Below are 14,355 nucleotides of genomic sequence, written 5' to 3' on the forward strand. Positions count from 1 at the left end.
TATAGTCATTCAAATGTACTTAAAACGATAAAAAACTGCAACAAACATTTATTTAGGCCCGAACTACAAAACCAAATGTAAAACAATTTTAGTATCAGTTTTGCTTAAGTTGCACGCTAGTGTTGCAGGAGAGGGGAGTGGGCGGTTTAAGACTAGCTATTTATGGGAGTTGTAGTCCATAGCGAAGTGTATTGTGGGTAGTGTAGTTCGACACGCATGCTGGATGATGTGAGCTCGCTGTGTGCTGTGCTGTGCTGCTGAAACTGAGGAAGAAAGTTTTGTTTTATGTTCACTCAAGTTATTCCACCCGAGAGCTGTTCATAACTAGATAGAATAGACATAGAGATAGATTGATCTCTGCAGCAGCTGCCGGAGAGCTGCGCGCTGCAGACGCAGCTGGTGTGAAAGGCAAACGGCTGTGTGCTGCTTCTGCTCTCCATACGCGCTGCTCATGCGCTACTTTCGCTTGTGGTGTGAAACAGGCGTAACGTCCTTGCTGCAGCACCAAAATTAGGCACTGAAATTCATACGCTGATTTAATAATGGTACGTATCGGTTACCTAGCAGGTTTCGGTACCCAATCCTAGTGGCGAGTATGCTGATGCCACGTCGCCTTGGTCCCGGATTCACCCCAGCTGTCACTTAATCAGCACGGATCGATCCCAGCTGGAGCTCATCAGCAGACACTCGTATAAGCCATCCCCAAACACAAGGAAGACGAGCTTCATTTCACTCAATAGCCGCATTTCCACTATCGGGCCAGTGCGAGCCAGGGCTTTAATCGGGCCGGGCCGGGCCAATAGCCCGGGAGGTTGAGAAATTAGACCGAAATCATGTCGCGTTTCCACTGTCGGGCTAGTAGCTCATGTCGTAAAAATTGACTTCTCATCAATTACAAATTATCAGACCAGAGGTTTTGAATATCAGAAAATAGACTTTATTCTCCATAATAAAGCCGAGAAAGAGCAGAGCAGACCCCAGAGCATTCTGAAGTCTCTGTGTTGCTCCTGTGCAGGCATACTCATCTTACACAGACATATCACTGTATTTTTAACACAGGCTGGCATGTTTGCTGCAAACACTACATACATTTTGTGAAGAGAAAATTAACTGCTTTACACTTAGAAAATACTTCATACAGAGAGAATAAAATCTTCTTCAATCCCTCCTCTTAAGACTTTAGTCTTAATATTATTGTCTTTTAACCCCAAAGTGCAATTTCATAATCCAGTTCTCTTAATTACCTCTATCTAGTGACTGATATTAGCCACATAGCTGTTATCAATTGACTAGATTATGCCACTGTACTTTGACAGAAGTCCAGCCAAACATCTCCCCTTTCTTTTTTGATTTGAAGGAAGTAAAAGACTGTACTCTCTTTTTCTCTTAACACATCAAAGACAACAATGTTTTAAGCATAAGTATTCAGTTGGTTCAGTGCTAGCTGCTAGTTTTCACACTCATGTAGAATATACTGAAGTGATATTATATATAGGTACCATGAAAGCAATATGCAAACAAAATCAATATGCAAATGTAAAAAGCATCAAATGTTGATCTTGATCTTTCCTCATCCTTGTTTCTCTTCTTCTGAGCTATCAGCATCTTCACTTGACTTTAATAGATGTTAATGGAGATGTGTGGTTGAGAGTCTGAGTTCTGGAATCTGCAGTTGTGCATTCATCATCCCTTGATTTGTGACACTTCTGTATGTGGTATTCAGGCACATTATCAGAATCACTCTTTTCTTTGCTCTGATAAACTCTTGCTTCCACACGTGGCACTTAGTAGTTAAGAGCTTTGGAATATTCAGGCTCCTCTGTTTCCAGTCAGCTTTCCTTTGCTGGAGTTGTTCCCTTTCGCTCCTTTGAGGCATTGGTAACTCATCAATGGCATCCCCTTTGGCAGCTGTTGGATTTGCCCTCATCCAGATATGGTCCTTTCCTCCTGAGCTCTCCAGAGCATCCACAGATAGACTCGATCAGCTGGACCAATTGGACCTTATATCTCTGCTCTCTCACATGGCTCCTTTCTGGTTTCCTGCACAGATATCACTTTGCACATGGCAATTATTTGTTTCTTCATAAAAGTCCCTACTATATTAGACATCTTTGCAAACCATTCCAAGAGGTTATGTGCATGGTTATATGTGAGATTATATGCCAGGTTTTATGCAAAGTTTCATGTGGTTTCTTGCAAGGGTCATGCGGTTTCTTGCAAGGTTTCTTTCAAGGGTCGACCCAATAGCAGTTCATGCGATGCGGTGTTAGATGCTTGTTTCTGTCAGTTTCCATGCCATCACTCACCAATGCACTTGTTAACACATTAATCCCATTAAGTTTATTATTTTCAAATATTTCATTGAGCGTTGGTCTTGATGGATCATCTTCATCTCTTTCAGCCATTTCTGGTAATTGAGCATAATACAATTATTCTCTCTGTTGCTTTATTCATAATTTTTCATACTTCTTTAGATGTTTTTATTTATTGATCATTCATTAACTTCATGAATGCAAACCCATTATGAACTTATTTCTGAAGGCATTTCGAAATTTAGGAAATACTTCTCTTGTCACAGATGTAATAACTGTTCCTGCTTCATAATTTGCTTCTAGTATTACTCCAATCATCTACTCATCATAGTTTCTTAACAGTGCTTGTTTACAGAATAATTCTCTATCTAGTCAACACCAAAAACAGTCATCATCTCACTGTTTGGAGCAATGGTCTCCACTCAAGTCTTTTAATTGAACTAGAGCTCTGTGAAGCTGTAGATAATTCAATCATCCACATATTGTGACAGTGTCCATACTATGATCTTCTCCCTTATTATAACCCTTTATGCATTCTGGTGTATACAGTATATGCTATTCACCAAGCTACACAAGTACAAACAAGTTTCTACCCTCCTCTGGTAGTTACCTAAAATAAACTCAATAGAAACCAAACCACTTGAAATATTTACCATCCAAAAGAACATATCTTTACATACAATATTAACTTCAGCTGGAAAATCTTTTCTTATTGATTTTCTTAAATCATAACCTAAACATTAAGCCTCTTTTATCTGTCTTAATTAACCATTTATTTTAACTATCAAATTAACTTCAATTAAATATTATTAGTTACTTATAATTTATTACTACTTTAAATTTAAATAGAAATGTCTAGGACAGATTGCATATTACATTATCTAGATGTTTCTATTAGTGCTCCTATTTTTACACAAACTTTTCAATAGTGTTTAATACCTATTTCAGCATTTAGTGGTTTTCTTTATGGGCAAATCTACATCTGATTTAATTTTAACCCTGACTATGCTGGCTGATTTTATCTGCATCTCAGTCCTGTAATGACAATCATTTAGTTGGAATTTGACACTTCTTTCTTTTACTAATCAATTTTCAGAGCTATATATTAATTCCTTTTTCGTCCTAATTTATGGTACTGTCTTTTGGCTAACATTTATTTCTTAAGGCATTCTCATTAAACTAGTTGTTCATACAGTTTTGATGCACTTTTTTATCAGCCGACTAAAACTTACTGTATGTTTTGTAAATTTCTCTTTGCTCTGTTTAACTATTATTCCTTAATATTTTTTTTCAAATTATTTTTCACATATGTTTTCATGTGAAACAATATCTTTTTCTTAAACACTTTTCTCTTTCAATTTTTCTTATAGTAATTTAGAACTGTTACTTTTTGACCTTATCATGTCCTATGAATTCATTAAAATTGTTGTTTCAATCTTCTCTTTAACTATAAATAATTTTTCTAGATTTGAATTTTTCCAGTTTTCAATATCCAATCTTGATTTAGGTCATTCACAATAATATTATGCTTAGATATTATTGCCTTATCAAAAGCTTTTTCTTTTTCTTTAGTTAGTCTGCTGCATTGTAATTTATCATTCTATGTTTAAGGAACTTTATGATTAAACCAATTGAAACTTAAACCTAAATTATTTAACATTCATCATACTATATTATTTAACAATACACATTTAAAGTTTCATCTTAAAATGTAGCTTTTTCAGTCCTCAGTAAATCCTGAGTATGCAGTGCCTGCATCACTGCTGTAGCATGTCACAAGTGTCAACAGCCATTTTGCTCATTGTGTTTTTCAAACACCTTTCCATTTGCCAGTGTACTCAGAGATGTCTGGTAGGTACAAGACTACAGTCCCCCAAAGTTCATCCCTATGTCCTCTTAATTAATATATATAGAATTTAGCTCATGAATTAATAAAATATATATATATATATATTTTTTTTTTCCATTTTTTCAATTATCAAATAAAGACTCCTTTTGTAGTTTAACAACTTATTTTCTTATTTAATTTCTCAATCATTTTTATCATATGTAAATATGCTTAATTTTCTATTTGTTAAATGTTCTTATAATTAATTTCTTTGGCTTCAGATTGTGCTTCACTTATTTTTCCTAATCTTATTCTAGTGTTTCCTCACTAGTTACATTACATCTTACACTATTTTAATGTCTCTAACATTTCCATACCTGTTTTAATTCAACAGTACTATATGGTGGCCTAATGTCTAATATACCTGTTCAAAATCCTTACTGCAATAGCTTCAAGTTCATAGTACTATTTTAACTCCCCATGTTTGTTTACTTTAAGCATTTTTCCTATCTGAAATGCAATTTTTAATTCTCAATTACCTTTTAAGTACATAAAATATTAACTATATAATTTTTGAACTCACTATTATGTTCTTTCATTTCTCCTCAGTGTCTATGCTTTACATCTGACTCACTGCTTTTACTACAAATAGCTGTTGGCTCAGATGACAGCCTGTAGCTGACTTTAAAACAGATGACAACAGTCAACTTACTCCACAACAATTTTTTATTGCACTTAAACATAATTTTATCTTTTAAAGCCAAATCTTGTTTTCTTCAAAATGTTGCTGTTTTTTCTAATTTTTATCTTATATTACTTTATAATATATATTTTTAAACATCTTCTCTTTTAATTCTATTAAACAATGTTTGGACTTCTTTTTTCTCCATTTTCCTATGCTTCTTTTCCTTTTCAAAAATTAGCATTTTTGTCTCTTAGATTTTCCTAATTCATTTTTTTAAGCTTATTTTCCTTAAACATTTGATCATTAACTCTTCAATTAATCAATATTCATTAAAGTTTTTTCTTCTAATTCTTTATTTACTCAAATTATTAACTTATCTTTTTTTTTACTGATTTAGTAAATTTATTTCCTGATCAATATAACTATTAATCTCCATATGTAATTATTTCCATGCTTCAATTTTTTTATTTCTTAATATTTATTAGTATAGCTTCTAGTTGCATTTTTATTAACACTTTTTATTTATTAAATCTTATTCTATCATGTATATTTTCTTATTTCATTTATCTTATTACATTACTTTATATTTCTATTTATTTAATACCTTATAATATATCTTTACTCTTTAGCTTCTATCTGTCCTGTGAAACTTTTGTTCTTAAAATAGACAGATTCTTACCACTCCTGAAGCAGACCTTCTTCCAGACTGTCGACATGTCAGGAATTTCAGTCCCCTCTCTGCCCATAGTTCATACTTAAAAACACTTCAAACACACAGAGATTATTCAGAAAAATGTTTAACTCGTATATTCTTGTTTTTTAGTCTTTGTCTTTCAAATGCAATATGATCTCAATTAATTTTATGAGGCTTAAACCTCCTCTGTATCACAATCTCTTCCCTCAACTGCATCACTCTCTATCTTATTGTTCATAAAATCACACAACATATGCAGTCCTTCTTTTATATTATAATATAAAACGATAATTCTTTTAAACTCACTCTTATTGCAAACATACTTCTAAACACAATCATACTTCTCACTCGTCCTAACCTCATCTCTTACACTGTGTAACCTGAACCTCACCTCTATTCTAGTCTCTCTAGATCAGGGGTCGGCAACCCGCGGCTCTAGAGCCGCATGCGGCTCTTTAGCGCTGCCCTAGTGGCTCCCTGGAACTTTTTCAAAAAATGTTTGAAAATGGAAAACGATGAGGGAGGAAAATATATTTTTTGTTTTAATATGGTTTCTATAGGAGGACAAACAATCTTAACGTTTTCCGATGCTGTAAAAGTGTGTAGAATATTTAATTTCAACATTTCTGTCAACGAAGATTTGCGTCATAGCCTGCGACACACGTTTCTATCAGCAGGGCGGGATGCCAGGCAGGTAGCTGTTGTAAACAAACCGGCGGCTGTGTGATGAGCCATGGAGTGCAAGCTGTCTTTGCCAAAGAGGTACAGCGGGGCACGCTTTCTCATTTTCCCTCCCTGAGAGAATTCTAAGAAGCCCATCCCGATCACTCACTCAACGGTGATTATTTACAAGGTGCGATCGTTGATATGCAAACCCCTAACCCCAACCGTCATTGGGGGAAAAGCAAATCGTGCTAAATTGTACGAATTAGATCGTACGAATTCATACGAATTAGCCACTAAATGAAAAAGTTACGAATTGCCGTGAGATTGTGTTGGTTGAGCACATTCCCAGGAATGACTCGAGCTGATCTTGAAATGGAAATGGCAGACTGCGTTTTATTGCACTGTTTGTTGCCCAGATAAGGGGCACGTTGTGCACGTTAATTTTGATGTTGTTTTTTGGAATCCTCAAAATAAAAAAAAAACATTAAAAAATTTAATTTTTTTTCTTTATTTCTTTATTGCATTTCTTTAATTTCTTAAAAGCAAAACATAATGCAATAATATTGTAATGAAGTTAAACTTGAACATTAAACATAATTCATTAATATTGTAATGAAGTTAAACTTGAACATTAAACATAATTCATTAATATTGTAATGAAGTTAAACTTGAACATTAAACATAATTTATTAATATTGTAATGAAGTTAAACTTGAACATTAAACATAATTCATTAATATTGTAATGAAGTTAAACTTGAACATTAAACATAATTCATTAATATTGTAATGAAGTTAAACTTGAACATTAAACATAATTCATTAATATTGTAATGAAGTTAAACTTGATAATTAATCATAATGCATTTATATTGTAATGAAGTTAAACATGATCATTAAACAATTCATTAATATTGTAATGAAGTTAAACTTGAACATTAAACATAATTCATTAATATACTGTAATTAAGTTAAACTTGAGACGGCATTGTACAACAGAGTAGTCACGTGGCGCGTCATTCTCTACAGGATGCACTGCAGGGAAATGAACATTTAATCATGAAGGCTCAGTATGTATTTGTAGCCAACGAAGTCATTTTTATAGTAGGCTAATATAGCTAATATAAATACATACAGCATGTGTTGCCATCATTATAAGGCTTATATAAGGCTTTTAATTTTTTGCGGCTCCAGACATATTTGTTTTTGTTTTTTTTGGTCCAATATGGCTCTTTCAACATTTTGGGTTGCCGACCCCTGCTCTAGATCAAAGGTGATAGCTTCTAAGCACCCCAGCAACACAGACAAATACACAAATACTTACAATTACATAAATACACCTCACTCCTCTTGAGTGACCTGTCCGAGCAGCCTCTAACCTTAGAGCTATAACCACAGAATTCTCCACTACACTCCTCTTGAGTGACCTGTTACTTCTGCTCCCGTCTTTACTGTTCTTCAGTAAAAATAGCATTTCACAGGATTCTTGCCTTTTTTCCCCCAGCCTCCTGAATAATAATATTTATCATTATTAAAACAGAACGGGTACTCCGAGGTCTTTGCGCGCTTCTCTCTACTTTATTAATCTGCTTTAATCTCTTAACTGTCACCACACTTTAAGAACTTCCTTTTAAAACTTAAAAATGCTCTAGGCATAATCTTCATCATTAAAAAATTTCCCAAACATGAGTAACAGTTACTAGTTAACGTTTATCCTATCCGTCAAGGCCCTCTTAGGAAAACACAGATCATTTGCATGCAAATTGTTATTTTCTTCTGGTATTCAAAACCCCTTTGTTTTCCTTTTATATCTTTACTTTTACTTTTTTAGTTTTACTTGTAGTTCTTTATAGCTGGAGAAACAGTTCAAGTGACTTTTTACCGTTACAAGCAGGTCCTTGGTAGAAAAAACACAAACGTATAAGCGAAAATTGCTTACCGTTTTTAATCGTGGCCACATATTTGTGTTTTTCCTCCAAGCCTCAGCATGTCCAGTGTCACCCGTCTATCTCTTTCCAGCCGCACGTGCGGGCGCCATTTGTCGTAAATATTGACTTCTCATCAATTACAAATTATCAGACCAGAGGTTTTGAATATCAGAAAATAGACTTTATTCTCCATAATAAAGCCGAGAAAGAGCAGAGCAGACCCCAGAGCATTCTGAAGTCTCTCCTGGACACCTTCCAAAGTCTCTCCTGCTCCTTCTCCTTTATTTATGTTTTTGACACACCCCTATGTGTCTCTTTTTAACTTTTGACCATTTTTGAATAGGTTTTCTAGTCTAAGGGGTCCTGCTATTCTTGGCTCTCAGCCCACTAGCTCATGTCAACAGAGATGTTACAGGTCTATGTCAGCAAAGTATAGATGCAACTTATGCAAAGGAACTAAGTGTTTACATACATTGTTATGATAGGATAATAACTTGATAATATGTTACTCATTCTAACTTCTGACACATATAGCTTCATACAAGTATTTAACATAAATAATCAGTGCTTTACATATTCAGTTATTCTACACAATCAGTCACTCAGCCTTCTCCTAGTGTTGCTCCTGTGCAGGCATACTCATCTTACACAGACATATCACTGTATTTTTAACACAGGCTGGCATGTTTGCTGCAAACACTACATACATTTTGTGAAGAGAAAATTAACTGCTTTACACTTAGAAAATACTTCATACAGAGAGAATAAAATCTTCTTCACTCATAGCGCGTCACGCAAACACCGCCCACAGAACGTCCCCGAATCAAACGTCACACAACCCGCCCACTTCAGTGGGAATCAGGACAGGCAGATAAAGCACACCATAGAATCATCACGAAACGAAACCATTAAAATGAAGACAACCGAAACAAACAAATGACACGTTACTGTACAGCATTACATGAAATGTCTATACGCACAGACCTGTGTATTTCCATTCATTACATTTTAGTCGCCGACCGACTGTTGGCATTGTGCATCGAGTGCTCTCGCCACTAACGGAGGGACCCAACACAGAGAGCGCACACATCCATAATATAAAGCCACAGAAATTCTCGTTTATAACTCGATATGGCATGTATTTTATAACATCCTCGTTTTGATAGACATCGTGTTAAGTGTTTCCGGCACAAGAGCGAGTAGCCTAATAAAATATAGCCATATTTGTTGCGCTCGGCAGCTATTCACTAAAGCTCTTCATTTAAAGTTTCATTTATAAATTTAACCACATCATATAAAAACATAAACAGTTGTTTGAGGATAAAGAACACATTTTGTGTTTGGACTTTCCCCCGATGCGTTTAAAGCAGCGAGCGCTGCGCAGGACTGAGTGACAGAAAAAAAGGTAGGAAAGATTCTGCTTTCACTCACCCAAATGATGCTCTGTTTGCGCGATTTGATTAATATCATCGCAACCAAATACTTTATAAATAACATTTCAAACCTTCTCCGGTGTTAATTGTTTTTAGAAAATATCGAAAATCTTTTTTTTCAGACAGGTCTTTGTAAAATGAAAGTTAGGATAAAAGTGGCTTTAAAACGGTTTGATTTATGTATTGTATATAGGCTACCTACATATAGCTAGCTTTTGTTTATTTTAAATTGGTTTATTTATTTAATACGATTTATATATATATATATATATATATATATATATATATATATATATATATATATATATATATATATATATATATATCCGATATTTGTAATTCTTTAAATTATATTTCAATATAGCTTAGGCTATTTTATCTAGATATGACACTATATTGTTTAAAGTCTATGAAAGTGGGCATGTAATTTGTTAAGTTTTATGTCTTTCTGTTGTATTTATATTGTGTATTATCTCCAAAATAAATACAGAAAAAAGCCGCTCGCGGCATAACAGAGCTGTGAAGGAGCGCTCTTGCCCGGTCTCACACACACATACAGGCATTTAAACGCGCACAAACAAACATTTTACCCTTGACAAAAACTCTGGAAAACCTTTACTGTCTGCTGTGTCTTTAATATGGTGTAAAGATTATTATGCGTTATTGAAACATAAAGGAGAACGCAGCAAAGAACGTCACTATAAATTTAAACTACTTTATTATTTTATGCAGCAGCCTTACATTTAAAAGGGAAACATAAGGGTGATCATACGCAAAAAGACCCCAGACTATAGGGCTAGATGTTTTCTTTCCCTTATTTCTTTATTTGTTTGGCGCATGTGCTCATGTGCAACCAGAAAACTGCCCGCCTCTCCTTTCACTCCGCCCGAAGCCCCAGCTGGCCCTCCTTGGCCCAAGGTATTTGGCGGGCCTAATAAGGCCGGCCGCTGGCCCCAAGAAAGCCCCGCTTTGGCCCGATTAGGCCCCGGAAATGACAGTGGAAACGCGACTGGTCTTGGCTCGCTCGCTTTAGGCGCGATAGTGGAAACGCAGCTAATGACTCCCTGTGCTAATGTCTGTGTCTCTCTGTCTCTCCTCTCTAGCGGACTCCAGCAGTTGACCGATCCTTCACCAGAACTCTCACTCAACCTCACATTCTCCCTGGAGCACCAGAGCACCTATCCACTGAAGAGCACCATATTCATCTCATTTCACGTACTTCACTATATAAATAAATCACCCTCCGGAGACCTGTTTGTAACACCAACGCTTTGTGTATGTGTTTTTCCTCTGACTCGCCACAATAGTCAAAATAAGTTCATGTGACTTAAGTTGTTCAATTATAATTATATGAAGCTAAACAAAAATAACTTTATTCAACAATTTATCTATGGGAGGATTAGAAAGCTCTTGGATTAAATGCTAAATATCTTCATTTGTAGATAATTAATGACAGAATTTCAGTTTTTGGGTGAACTAAACCTTTAAGCAGCTGTAAGCCTCACAAATACGTAAAATTAATTGACTGAAAACTGCTTGAACTTTATTAAAACTGTTTGCACTAATATATTGTGTTAACTACACAGAGGCATGCAGCAGTGGCAACGTCAAAAGAAAGCTTCCCCTAAATCGAGACTAAAGGTTACTTTCTTTGGGGAAGCAGGCACAGACTCTGGTGCCCTACGCAAAGACAGTAGCTAACAGGTCATAATAATTTCGAAGAGGAATTTCAGATCAGATTTCTTTAATTACAACGTCATTTCTGTTGTGCAGTAATGTTAGCAGAGATCGAAGACCGATTGTTCATCTGTGGTGCAGACAAAAGAGGAAAGAGTCCCCTCTACAGCATTAACAGCGTAGGTCAGAATTACTTCAGGTGTGCAGTTTTGATTACAGGTTGTGAATCACATGTATTACTGTTGAACTGTTGATGTCACATGCACTAATTTACAGATATTCTTATTTACCTTTCGGGACCTTGAACATGACAGAAGAAGGTGAGGGAACAGACCCCGAAATGCAGACGAGCTAAAGGCCGATATCAAAGCAACTTGGGCTACAATAGTACCTCAACTTTGTCGAAGGCCGATCGCCTCCATATTGAGGACATAATACAGTACATTAACACATTTTTCAGAAGGCCAGCGTGTGTTTAAGAACTGTTTTATTGGTCAAATGAAATATGCTAATTTTGTGAAATACTGGATTTGAGTTTTTTCATGTTTATCCATAATCATTTAAATTGAAACAAAGGATTGAAATACTTCATTTTGTGTGTTGTGAACTAATAACACATAAGTTAAACTTTTTAAAACAAATTATTCCAATTTTTTTGGCACATACCTGTAGCCTGACCTGTCACCTAAAACGTTTTTGCCATGGCAAACCCTACCAGGAGCATCAGCCCCCAAAAACATAGCTGTAGGATCACTCAGGCAGTGTTTCAGACACAATTTTCTTATTGCTCCCTAATCTCAAAATCTGCAAGAGTAGAGTGATTTGACGCGACCGGCATTTTTAAAAGTGAAATCGAATAGGAAGAAAATGGGAAGAAATCCAGAAGTATTGCTTGGAGTTACTAGGAACGTTGTGCACTTGGCTGTATATCTTATCAGGGAAGAGAACGTGACACAAATTTATCATTTCACTGCCTTCTGAGTGACCCAAAGGTCCGTTCTGAATGAACAGTGAACATAAAAAGGGATGTCAGAGCTCATTTTCAGCTAAGTTAAGGAAAATGCCACTAGTTAGCTAACCTTTCCCAAACACATTTTAGATGCCATTTATCAAACTAGAGTTAATAAAACAGAAATGACTGGCCGTGAAGGTCATCAGTTCACCCACCGCTGTTTACTGAGTGCAAACACAGATGAGGGATCCACTTGATGACTCGAATGATCTTCGTGGCTGCTTCACGCTTCAGTGTTCGTGTGTCTGGGCCCTGTCATACACCCGGTTTAAGGTGTGATGCAACTGTTGTTTGCTAGTTTCAGCTGGACATTTTGACGTTTTGCAGCACGCTGTTTAAATAGCAAATACATTTGCGTACTGCTCTAAAAAAGGAGGTGTGCTGAGGCGCATTGTTGGCACTTTGCTATTTTGAGGAACTAAACTGTTCAATAGACCAGCTGAGAGGAGGTCTAAAGTCCAGCGCAGAGCGAGTCAGTTGTGCGTATTGCTTAAACATTGCTTAATACACACAGGATGTGCAGCAATTCGCAAATATCTTTACCAATATTATTTATTATATGCAGATTATATTTGTTTTATTAAAAACCAGCTTCGATTTGCCCACCTGTCAACTCACCGGGTTACATAGGCTGAAGCAGGCAAGCCCCCACAGTGTTTACCTGCTGCCATGAACTGAAGTCTAGGAGGTCTTGAGTGTGTTACTCTTAAAGAGACTGTGATGTTGTTTGATGCCTAATCTGCTTTTAATGGGTTACATTAAACTCACTGAATGATATTAAAGTGATGTTTACACACTATTTCTGCATTTTGAAATATCAGCAACAGCTTGAGGTTTGTGTTGTCAATGCAATGTTTACAGTTCTGGTCTTATACTTCTGGGTTTCTTCCCACTGCAGCCTCGCTTTGGTTCTTCAAAATGGTGACTGCGTGAAATAAGCGTATGGCAAAAATCGTATTAGCAGTGTGGTGCAAAATGTCTTTATTTATAGTGCCCTGACCTTTTAATAGCAGGGGAACTGCTATAGAATGTCTCGTACCATCACAACGGTCAAGTATGTTTGACATGCTTTTCTCTCTATTTGCCACTTGCTTTTCTTTTCTTTTGCTGCCTGCTGTTCATTCAATCAACAAATTGCAACCAGTCAAGCACCAAAATCAACTTTCACTTCAAGTTGAGCTAAACCCTCTTTCGCTTGTATGAAACGCGCACTGTCATTGGACAGAAAGAAAACCACAGCTGATTAAAGCGGGAGTTTAAAGATCAGCAAAGCGACTCAGATGACAGGGACTCATTAGCTTTAGCTGATTTCTGTTGTAGAATTTCTCATCTGGGTTATCACTGTCTGTAGAGAAACGTTTTGCAGTTGAGGGGTGACGTTACTGCTGTCTGAATGTCCATCATCATCAGTCAGTCAAGTAGTCTTTATACATTTCCCGAAGGCGATTTGGTTGCAGCATACACGCATGTCACACATAATACTCAAAGCACATAATACAATACAAAATTCTACCCTAAATTCAAAAACGTTACAGCTGAGGGGATGAATGAAAGTTTAAACTGATTTGTTTTACTAATAGGAGTTCTGTATCGATTACTTAAAGGGAGAAGATAAAACTCGTGGTGCATGAACAAACATGCATGGCCCGAGGGGTCCATTCCTCCTCCTCATCTTCCCTTAACTGCGCTATGGCACTTTAATTGCCGACTATTATTATGTTTATGACATTTTAACGACACTTTTTTTCTATTTTTCCCCCCTCTTTTGTTTTTGACACCTAAAAATACACAGACATTGTTGATAGTTCACCGGTTAGGAATTATTGTAAAAATACCCATAATCTATTTTAAGATGCCATTTAATGTCACTAATTAGATTCATTTAATCATTCAAATGTTCTGTGTTTGCATTGTAGTAGGTATGGATTGTATAGATGACATTACACGAATCTGACATGACTGTTCGGGATTGAATAATGCACCTTTTACACCTGTTGGGTCAAATCTGCATTTTCAACATAATTTATTTGTAACATAAAGAATGAATTATTAAGTAATTATGCTTAGTTTCAATCAAGAAAACCTTTATTTAATACAATTAGTAACATTTACAGTTGTATT

At 35.9% G+C, this 14,355-nt stretch overlaps 2 protein-coding genes across 12 annotated transcripts in view; one reads left to right on the forward strand and one right to left on the reverse strand.

The window, feature by feature from the left end:
• The window catches only part of LOC148679585 (uncharacterized), a 46,545-nt gene extending 35,733 nt beyond the window's left edge, over positions 1 to 10,812 (forward strand). For all 8 annotated transcript variants that reach the window (XR_015945054.1, XR_015945053.1, XR_015945049.1 and 5 more), the window contains one exon: positions 10,649 to 10,812. The gene's annotated coding sequence lies outside the window, so the exon portion shown is untranslated. The remainder of the gene's footprint in view (positions 1 to 10,648) is intronic.
• LOC141378258 (serine/threonine-protein kinase pim-2) overlaps positions 1 to 14,355 on the reverse strand; it is an 82,032-nt gene that overhangs the window by 42,414 nt on the left and 25,263 nt on the right. The window lies entirely within an intron of this gene.

The sequence above is a fragment of the Danio rerio genome, chromosome 16 (assembly GCF_052040795.2).
Source record: "Danio rerio strain M-AB ecotype USA chromosome 16, GRCz13ab, whole genome shotgun sequence".
NCBI classification, from domain to species: Eukaryota; Metazoa; Chordata; class Actinopteri; order Cypriniformes; family Danionidae; genus Danio; species Danio rerio.